We start from the raw sequence: 10755 nt of genomic DNA, 5'->3' as shown, positions 1-10755 counted from the left end.
CAGGGCCCGACCCCGCGTGTGGCTCAACCGCCGTTGGCTCGACCAGATCACCAGGACGAGACCAAGGGGTGAGGGGCTATGTGACCAGTTAGGCCCTTGGGTCGCTATGCCCAAGGGTCCCCCTTGACGTTTAAACAGCCTCGGGAAGGAAATGAGGGATTAGGTCTAGTGTTCTACGTCAGCAGGGCCCGACCCCGCACGCGCCTCAGCCACCGTTGGCTCGACCGGATCACCAGGACGAGACCAAGGGGTGAGGGGCTATGTGACCAGTTAGGCTCCTGAGTCACGATGCTCAGGAGTCCCCCTTGACGTCCAAACTGCCTTCATACGTTTGCTCCACTCGGGAGGGCGCGTGATGACCAGGTCCGAGGGACCTGGCGGGGCGTACGCTAGGCGTGACCTGAGCGTAGCCCCTGTGCCCAGCCCCCTCGCGCGACTCTCCTGAGGGGAGGTGTTGCGGTGAGGCTAGACACTGAGTTCAAGGGCTCCCTAAGGTTGATACGGCCATGGGGACACCCTCAGATGTTTATCACCAGCGCGGAGCATAGTGCTTCCGCACTTGCACGGGCATAGCCGCTCCTCGGCAGTGTCAACTGCCAGCGTGGTGCATGGTGCCTCCACTAGTACGTGGGAGGGGACTCCCTACTGCGGAGAGCCCCCGGGGCGTGTACAGGCCCGCCCTGACACGTGGCTTGCACGGCAGGGCTAGACGAGGTGTGTCTGGGCACTCGTGAGCCAGCGCGGGACTCACGAGGCCCTACCTCAAGGCGGGTTGCGCCTGGTCTTGATTCTTGATGGCTGTGGTGTTCCTGTGAGATGATTAGGTAACTTGCGCCGAATGAATTTTCCTGAGGCTATCACATGAGAAGGCCAAGCACCAACGACCCTAGGAGGTGACTTGAACGGGGCTAGCTCGCCAGACAGAGCTCAGCCGTTGGATTTATCGACGCTGCAGGGACGGACCTGAGCACAGACACCGTGCCTAGCCTCCTTATGCGAAGGATCCTGAAGAAAGACAATCGGCGTGCGGCCCCCGTGGTGGGTGATAATCAAGCAGGCGATAACCATAGATAGATCATGCATGGAAAGCGAACTATCTTAAGTAGATGCAGGAACTATACATGCCACTGGGTCGGACCCGAGCGGCCTGGGGATGATGTAGCCCAAGGGGCTCCCCCAGCAGAGTAAAGTAAAGACGTAAAAGGATACATGCCGCAGGGACGGGCCCACGCGGCCTGGGAATGATGCAGCCCGGGGGGCGCTCCCAGCTAAATAAACTTGGAAAATGTCACTTGGTTTCGTTGTTGAGGGGATGTTGGGGTAGCTGAAGATGCGCGGTGAAGGGGTCACTCCTCATGAGCCACCGGGGCCCTGAGCCTCGGGAGGCCCTGGGGGTCCAGGCGGTTCCTTGAGGACCGTCTCCATCTCTACCAGGACCGCGCGATGACTGGCCTCCTAAGCCGCCAGGATGCTCCGCAGGCTGCATTGGAAGGCGGCCGCCATGCTCGGCAGGCCGAATGGCATGCGAACATAGCTGTGAGGTGGGCCCTTGCAATGTCCCATGCGCAAAGGCCAGAAGTGCTCCTGAGACGCGGCCCGGTTGAGCCCTAGGATGTCGATGCAGACGCGCAGCCCGCCATCCTCGCCTGGATGGGGGGCCGCGCCAGGTGAGTGGCGATCGCCGCGCATGGCCCTTGCATCCTGCAGCTCCTGAGTGGTCTTGGCGATGAACTCCTGAGCGCCGAGCACTCCTTTCCCGGTGCCCTCATGAGGGAAAAGTGCCGTAAAGCATGCCTCCACGTGGTGCCCGAGCGCCTCCCTCGTGACGTTGGCGAGGTCTGAGGCCCTCCAAAAGAGAGCCCCCGAGCCTTGCCCGAGGAGGGCGTCGGGCGCGCCTTCCTATGCACCGGGGGGAGGCACCCCATCTGAGGTCGCAGGTCTTGAGGCGGTGTTGCTGGTGACACCGCTCTCTTGAGGCCCTATACGGAGCAACAGCTTCTTCTTGGGGATGGCCTCAGGAGGGTACATGATTCCTTCATTGTTGGGGTCTTCGATTGCTGCGGCTCGAAAGGCGCGCTCGAGGGAGCACACCGCATCCTTCTCCTCACAGCCGACTATGATGATACCACCGGTTCCTGGCATCTTGAGGACGTTGTAGCCGTGGTGGGTCACCGCCATGAACTTGGCAAGGGCCGGATACCCAAGGATGGCATTGTACGGCAGACGGATGCGAGTGACGTCCAAATCGATGAGCTCGGTGCGGTAGTTGTTGCGCTGTCCGAAGGTGACAGGGAGGCGGACCTGCCCTATCGGGGTGGTGGAGCCGTTAGTCACTCCTGAGAAGGGCTTGGTAGGCTGTAGCTAATTGTATGGCACTTGGAGGCTGTTGAATGTCTCGACGGACACGACGTTGGGTCCTGCGCCACCGTCGATGAGGGTCTTGGTGACTTGGACGTTGCTGATGACGGGTGAGCAGAGCATCGGGAGTGCGCCAGCAGTTGCCGCGCACTTGAGCTGGTCTGCTGAGCTGAAGGTGATGGCGCACTTGGACCACCTGAGCGGGCGCGTGGCCTCAAGCCGGGGAAGGGCTGCGTTCACCTCGCGAGCAAACTGCTTGAAGATGCGTTGAGATGCTAGGGCCTGAGCTCCGCCCAAGATGCTGGCGATAGCACGTGGTTCTTGGAAGCCCCCAGCCCCCTCATCCTGATGGTGGTCGTCGTTCCTCCTTGGTGGTGGAGGCAGTGGAGGAAGACCGGCGTTGCCCTGAGGGCGGTCCTCGTGAGGCTGATCCCTCCAGGCGCCCTCACGAGGCTGGTCTTGCCAGCGGTCCTCGCGAGGCCGGTCGTGCCACTCCTGGCGAGGGCCGTGGTCGTCCCAGCGTCCTCCGCCTCGTCCTCCTCCTTGGCCGTAGCCCCGGTCATTGCGCTCGGGGCGTCGACCAAAGCGTCCATCTCGAATGGCCCTGAGCTCTTGACAGTCGTTGGTGTTGTGGTTGTGCATGTTGTGGAAGGTGCAGAATGGTCGGCTGCTCTTGGACGACTCGGGATGGTCTTGGCCGCGCTTCGTATCTGTCTCCGCTGCGAGCACGGCCACTCCCTTGTGCTTCACGTCCTTGGCCTTGGCTTTTTTCTCCTCCGGGTCGGCAGCTGGCACTACAAGGAAACCCCCTATAAAGCAACAAAAATTCTACAACGTTTTGAGTACATGTTTTAAAATTAAGAATAGATACACATATATGGGTTGTAGTATTTTTAGCTCATATATGAGATCGCTTGACAACTCATTTGACACCCTGGCCCTGATGATTCAAGAATGTCCTAATTTCAAGACTCTCAATCCGTCTGACATACTTGATAGGCTCAACACACATGAGGTCCAGCTATCCGAGAAAAGAGATATCTATGGTCCCAACTATGGTCGAACTCGCGTTTTGAAGGCAAATGTTGTTTCCTCATCTGAAGAAGAATCTGACTGCAGTTCTAGGGATCCTGAAGACATTGGAAAGGAGCTTTCTATGCTTGTGAAGAAGTTCCAAAAATTCACTAAGAAGAAAGGCTTCAGAAAGTCTTCAAGATCCATCTCCAGAAATGATGAAGCTTCTACTCATGACCACAAGAAGAGAACATGCCACAAGTGCAAGAAAGCTGCTCACTACATCTCTGAGTGTCCACAATGGGACAATGAGAACAAGAATAAGAAGAAGAGCAAGGAATATGATTCTGATGACAAGAAGAAGAAGAAGAAGAAATCCTTAAAGTCTTCTTCCAAGTCTTCGTCGAAGTCTTCATCACACAAGAAGAACTCATCAAGCAAGGCTCGTGCATTTGTTGGCAAGAAGATGGATTCAGAGGAGGAGTCTGCTTTTGAGGATGCGGAGGTGTAGTCTGAGGAGGAGTCCGATTCAGGCGTGGCAAGCCTGGCTCTAGCTTCAACATATGTCGCCAAGTGCATCTTCAACACTGAAGACAATGGCCCCGTCACCAACGCTGATGCAAATGAAAAAGAATTAAATGGAAAACACAAATTAAAGGAAAAATAAAACATAAACACAAAACCCCTAACCTTTTAGTACCGGTTGGTGTTACCAATAGGTACTAAAGGTCTCCCAGCCCCCGGCGCTGGCTCGTGCCACGTGGTGGCCCTACAAATGGTTTTTAACCCCTTTCCGCGACGGCATTTGGAACTGTCGCCTAGTGAGTGACTGCGATAGGGGGTCCTTCCCACATGACCCAGAAACCATCGAGGATAAGCCCACCTAGCAGACATGCTCGGTAAAATGAGGTTGTGTGTGACCGGCGAGCGATCAAATATGGTTATACGTACAATAGTGCTAAACAAATTCAATTATACATGCAAAATCATTTCCAGTCGTAAGTTCATCCCACATAGTCAGTCCCCGCTAAACGTTTCCATTCGTATATACATCCCACACAGTTGCTCCAAGGAAAATGTTTCTGTTCGCAGGTACATCACACACAATTTTCCCCGTTAAATCATTTGTGATCGCGTTTGCATTGCACACAGTATTAACAATTTTATCATTTGCGTTATTGAATGCATCACACATAGTGCGTAAAATAAACTGTGTGGCAAAGGTTGTCCATCACACACAGTTTTTATGTGGTAAACGTTTGCGCCAGGTGGCCTAACGCAAACAGTTTTCAGGAGGATGTCGTGTGTGATTTTCCATTAATCAAAGACGGTTTATTCCTAGAAACTGTGTGCGTTGCCTGAGGTCATCGCCCATGGTGTTTTCTCAATAACTGTTTGCAATAGAAAAACCCAATTAGCAGGCTAATTGCCCTACTATGAATAATCTATTTATTAATCTAATTAACAGTTCATATTAAGCACACAATATATTTCATTTTCATATTAAGGAAGCAGGATTTCATAATTGAAATACATTAGAGTACAACATCATATATCTTCAGCACTCAGCTACCCTATTACACAACTACACCAGCACCAAGTTTCACATGCAACATCTATAACCTTTCGAAATTAGCATCATAGACGGTACATAGACATATGTATCTCATTTGGAAAATTGCTGAAGCGGAAGGCAAATATTGAGCCTTCATTGACACTACTAGGGAAAAGGCTAGCAGTAGCGCGGTTTTTGTGCTCACTAGTAGCGCGGGTAGGCGCGCTACTAATAAGGCACTCCAACTATTGCTTAGCAGTAACGCGTGCCCGCACGCGCTACTGCTAGGACAAATAGCTGCAGCGTTTGTTCACTCCCATGCTACAGCTAATGTAACTACTGGCAGCGTGTTTTCTCTCCATCGCTACTAGTATTCTTTCTTTTTTTAGTGTTTTTATGTGCCGCCGTACAAATATTGGTACAATACCAGTTATGAGGTTTACATCATTATGTCCATAACAGTGTATCAAATGAAGGTGGATTAGGTTCAAGTGGAGGCAATATGTGGTGCATGTCAAAAGTATACTACTAATCCAAACTTGATCTAGTTTGGACTAGTAGTACTTTCGATGTGCACCACATGTTGCCTCCACTTGAATCTAATCCGCCAGCACTAGCTATTTAATCATCATCATAGTCATTACCACCAACAGTATTTATTTAATCACCACTAACACTAGCTAATAATAATCATCATAGTCATTACCACCAACACTAGCTATTTTATCATCATAGTAATAGTGTAGCACATCATCATCCTCAAACTCATTTCTAGCTAGATAATCACTCCTGCTGCTCTCTCTTAGGTAAAATAACATAAAACATGTGTAGCTCTCCTCCTTGATCAAGTTGGAGCATGCAAATGAACCTGTCTCCTAATCATGGGTAGCGCATCTGTTTGCTGCCCCCTAGTACTTCTCTGCGCTCCCCCATCACATATTTGGTCCAGTCTTGCACTATTAAGCATCCGTCGCTAATCTTGAATGCACTAAAGTAATCTGTAGGATATCTTGGCCGTAAGCTAATAATACTCATGGTACCTTTAGTCTCGATCCCATAAGGCACAACATTCATCGGGAGTCCCTGTTGAAGAACATCTTATGGTAACATACTTAGCAATGAAGTTTAGCTTCAAAAATAATGTATGGAAAAGATGCACTAAGGACAAATAGTAAAAATCTTACCATCCTTCCTAAATAGATGTGACCGTAGTTCGGTCGAACGTTTTCAGTACTAACATTTCTAAATGCAGGAAGAAAATTTGTCTTGACAGTATCAAGATCCTCAAGCCATGAAACATAATGAGTGAGCTCCTCGCAGTTGAGTTCAGCCCTGGGATAGTATACGGTCCTGTCTACCAAGCGCTGGACATGTTTGCTTGCACCGAAATAAGCTGACAATACAAATTAGTTGTCAACTATTTTTGAATAAACAATACCAAAGACATAAATATGGTTGAGAAACTTACATAATGGTATAACTGGAGGCGTCTGCACATCGACCCAGATGTCGGTATTACCTTCAAATCATCTTCCAGACGAATATCAAAGGTGATAACCATATCAGGCTCAAATGCATAAGTCTTGCATAGTGCTCGCCATGTTTTGCATCCAAAATAGGTGTAGTCGTCTGAATTGTATAATTTTGCATGGAAAATATAACCATGCTCGGTCTTCAAGTAAACTTTCTTTACCTCCATAGTATGACTGAAACCTATCTTATCCAATACAAAAACTCTTGCATGGCAGGGGATACGCTAGTACAATAGTAAAAATAAATATAAGTTGAAGCAAATGAAGCAGATGTCATGCTTAATTACGAAAAAAGACTTGTCTTGTGACTTACTGTATCCACTTCGAAGTTCTTGTCCAGCTTGATGCTGAAGCGCCTATCATCATCTAGGAAGATTCCGTTGCACAGGCCGCGCTCGTCTTCGCAGTATTTGCAAATACCGAAATCCTTTTCGTCGTCAGACATTTCCTATGTTCATAGTTAAAACATTAATTGAAAATAGATCGAAGACAACTACCAGGATACTCAACACACAAATCCGGGGCACTCGATATTTCCTACATATTCTGGCACAAGTCATGCCAAAATTCACGGAAAAATCTGGCATGACCTTTGCTAAAATAGGACATATCGAGCGCCTGAAATTTGCCGGAAGGGAAATGAATCAACACTCCGGCAAAACATAGGCCACTTGGAGGTGTAACCTGCAAACATGACCGACCACTTGGATATTGAGCAACACAAGATATACATTCGAAATATCTTATAGGACTCAAATTAGCATGCATTCAATAAGCAAAAGTAAATCATCTCATGTGTCCGTACATCGTCAAATATTATCACTCATAGATCCCGAATAGTGTCATACATATAACATCAGTAATACAACTAAAACCTTAGCACATGACGGGTATCAGCGCGGGCGGTGGACACCCACAGAGAAGGAACCATCACGGGATTATAGCTCCAGTGAGATCCCTGGAGAACCTGCCAGGTATTGGAGAACCTGTGCTCCAACGCAAACAAGTAGCGACGGACGTGCGCGTCCTCCTCACTGACACGGTGATGCACCACCTCCGCAGAGTCCTCGAGCCTCTGGACCGTCACTGGCCCACGCGACCGCCACCAAAGAAGGTTCGGGTCAATGACAGGCTGGCTCCTCACCAACCTGCCCCCCCGGTAGGTAGCGCCTCCCAGTACCACCCCGGTGGAGCCCAGTCCGGGACATGGCCCATCTGGTGAAGCAGGTGTCGTCCTCCGCCGACTCGACGACGAGGATGCGGGATAGGCATCGTCCACGTCGATGTGAGAAAAAAATACTTTAACTAAAAAAATAGCAACAAGTTCTTACTAACTAGTTCTATTAATTCAACTAGTTCTTACTAAAAATAAACTTACTATAAATAAAAATACACTAGTACCTAATTAGTACCTAGTTCTTACTAACTAATTAGTACCTAGGAACTACTACCCTAATTACCATCTAATTTGATGAACCTAGGGGTGGAAAGTGGTAGCGGATATTCCAATTATCCAACTATAAAGTGAAATAAGTGGTCAAATTTTACTCGTTTTATGATTCATCTTAGAAATTTGATTCGTTTCCACCCTTACATGAACCCTAACTCATTTGAGCTGCATCCGCATCCGATTCCTTTCCACCCTTACATGAACCCTAACTAATTTGATGCAACTAAAATATAAAGAAATCCTAGGCAGAGGTAGGGGAGAGGGAGGAGCAGGCGTGCTCACCTCGGGTGCCTGCGACGAGCGAGGGGCAGGCGGCGTCGAGGTCGGGGTCGGGGCTCGGGCGCGCGGTGGACGGCGGCGTCGAGGTCGGGGTCGGGGGCGGCGTACGGGGCGGCGTTGAAGGTCGGGGGCGGGGGCAGCGTTGAATCTGGGGTCGGGGGCGGCGTAGAGGGTGTGCGGAGAGCGTGCGGCAGCCAACGGGAGACGGCGGCGGTGAGAGTGGAGAGTTGGATTTGGGGGAAGTGGCCGTGGGGAAGGACGAACCCCGTGGTTAAGTCAGAAGTAGCAGTAGCCCGTTCCAGAAAGGGCACTACTGCTAGGTTAGCTACAGCGCATTCTGGGATTCATGCTACTGCTTTCCTTTCTCTTTTTCCCCTTTTCATTTAGTTTTCTTCACATTTTATTTTTTTCCTTTCACCTTATTCTATTTCTTTCATTTTCAATTACCTTTCAATTTTCTTTCCATTTAATTTTATATCCTTTAGCAGTAGCGAGTTTAGATTAAAACGCGCTGCTACAAAGTAAGTAGCGGTAGCGCGGTTCGTTATAGGTCGCTACTACTATGTGTAGCCTATCGGCTAAGCCGTGGGAATTGTAGTAGTAACGTGTTTAGAATGAGACGTGCTACTGCTAGAACTTTATCTGCAGCGCGGTTTGCACAGGAGCGCTACTGCTACTTAGCACCAGCGTGCTTTTTTGACCCTCACTATTGCTAAAGTTCTGTGTATAAGGTTTTCCCTAGTAGTGTGATGTTGAAGGTCTTTGCAACTTTAGGCCAGTACCTGTGGATGATTGACCGTCCATCCTTCATCCTCTTCAGGAACACTTCAATATTGAACCGTGGCTGTTGTATGAATACCTTCCTCGCCTCCTGACCATACAGGTGGTTTGGGAGGTAATCATCAGTGAACTGCTTTGGAAAGGTCTGAAAACAAGGATGTGTATAAATATCTTCTCTATATTGGAAATGGGGCAAAGGAATAAAAAAGTAAGGTATAATGGTTAGTATCATCCTGTAGAGAACTGATGTCTTCTTCATTGTGCAGACAAAGATCTTGTTGTTTTTTGTTGCTAATTTCTTTATCCTAACAATCTTTCTGAGTTTCTTGACTTGACTGATATTCATGGACAGCTCATTTCCCCATATGCAAAAAGGGTCGAACAGTGGGTCAAAACCTCTGACAGCAGGACCTACATGTGCAAGATCAAATTGTTAAAAACCTAAATATTAGAATGGTTCCTGCAATTGCACAATAATCTGCTATTAGACAAAGGACCATGCATGTGCAAACCTTGATTGTAAACCTTAGTGCTTCACATTATTTCCCTACAACACATATAAGGTAGTTAGTGATCAGGTTAAGTGAGGGTTCACATCCTATTTGTAAAATATGTTGATGAAAAATAAGCACATTGCAGATTCATCAAATTAATTGAAGCCACATGGAAAACCCATTTATCCAAACCAAGCATGATTAAGAAATAGGAAATATAGCAATTGTATATGTTTATCATGTATTAAGTGCAGCCAAATTCGATTTATTCCTCACATGCACAAAAATACAAAATTCTACCCACGACAATTGGACATTGCATTGCATAATCGAACCAAGTAGTTAACTAAACACGAAAATAAATGAACCAAACATTAACTGAGCACCACATTCCACAATATAACATACTGCTAATACAGAATTAGACAGTTAACCAAACCAAGCATGCTTAACAACTTGTAAATAAAGAAATTGTATTTGTTTCTCATGTATTTAGTACAACCAAATTCGATGTATTTCTCACATGGTATACAATAACAGAATGCACCTGCAACAATTGAACATCGCATTGCAGAATTGAACCAAGCAGTTAACTAAAGACCACAACAAATGAACCAAATGTTAACTGAGCACCACATTGCACAATGTATAACATACTAGAAGATCAGACAATTAACCAAACCAAGCATGCTTGATAAATTGGAAATATAGCAATTGTATTTGTTTCTCATGTGTTTTGTGAAGAAAATTTCAATTTATTTTTCACATGGAAGACAATACAAAATTGCACCCTGAATAATTGAACATCACATTTGCAGAATTGAACCAAACAGTTAGCTGAACACGACAACTAATTAACCAAACAGTTAATAAGTGAGCACCACATTGCGCGATATATAGAACATATACACTAGAGCAACATATTGCATGGTAAAAGGAGATAGCACAATTCACTAGAATTTCTTAAGGAAAGGCAGTAGCTAGCAAAATGAACATGGGTCCTTATAGTGAACTAATAAGACAAGATACTCCTCATTGTCGGAGATATCGATGACGATTGGCTCCTTGGACATGGAAGAGGGCGAGGCCTCCGCATCATGGGTGCCCTCATCATAGTGGCGAGTTGCCTAAGCCGCTCCAGGCACCAACCCGCTGGCTCTCAAGTTGAGGGAAGCATGTGCATGCTGAGAAAACACCTCGTAGTCTTTGTCGAAGGCACTGAGGGTGGCCTCAAGAAAACGCCAGGAACTGTCGTTTAAAGCAGCCAACCGTGTCGCGGCGTCGGCGCATGAG

The sequence above is a fragment of the Triticum urartu genome, chromosome 1A, assembly GCF_056163025.1.
Source record: "Triticum urartu cultivar PI428250 chromosome 1A, HENAU_Tu73, whole genome shotgun sequence".
NCBI lineage: Eukaryota > Viridiplantae > Streptophyta > Magnoliopsida > Poales > Poaceae > Triticum > Triticum urartu.
Note: the sequence above shows the minus strand (reverse complement) of the source record.